Raw genomic sequence first — 718 nt, forward strand, 5'->3', positions numbered from 1 at the left:
GATCAGATCAGGATGTAGTTCTCAGTGACTTTTCCAGGGTCTGCCTGCATGCTGCCATGCTCCTGCCACAATAATGGACTGAACATCTGAAACTGTAAGCCAGCCCCCAATTAAATGCTTTCTGTTAAAATAGTTGCCTTGGTCATGGTATCTCTTCACAGCAATTAGAATAGTGAGTAAGACAGACTGTCTTCTGGATACTTTCTAGAAGTTAAATAAAAAACTATTTTTACATGGATTGGGTTTTGTGAAGGTGCTTATTAAAAACTGCGAATAACTATTTGTTTATTTGATTTTCTGTCTTACAGGCAATTTACTTTCTTTTTCCCTCAAAACAAACAAAAATTGACAAGTTCCACATTTATGGATAAACATCCAAGGAGATTTGTGTGCTGCTTTCTGTGACTAATTGAAGAATGTTATCAAGGGGTTATATACTGATAATTTTTTTTCTTAAAATATTGTGGTTGGAAAACTATAGATTATCATGACTGAATGTGAGTATATTACAAGTATTTCAATAAAATTTGCCAGTTACCCTTTAATAGTAAAGAAATTATCTTTCTTATGATTCATAAACATAGTTATTTTACATTAAAAAAATTCTGAGCTGGACAGTGGTGGTGCATGCCTTTAATCTCAGCACTCAGGAGGCAGAGGCAGGTTGATCTCTGTGAGTTCATGGCCGGCCTGGTCTACAGAGCTAGTTCCAGGACAG

Source organism: Microtus ochrogaster, unplaced genomic scaffold (assembly GCF_000317375.1).
Source record: "Microtus ochrogaster isolate Prairie Vole_2 unplaced genomic scaffold, MicOch1.0 UNK65, whole genome shotgun sequence".
NCBI lineage: Eukaryota > Metazoa > Chordata > Mammalia > Rodentia > Cricetidae > Microtus > Microtus ochrogaster.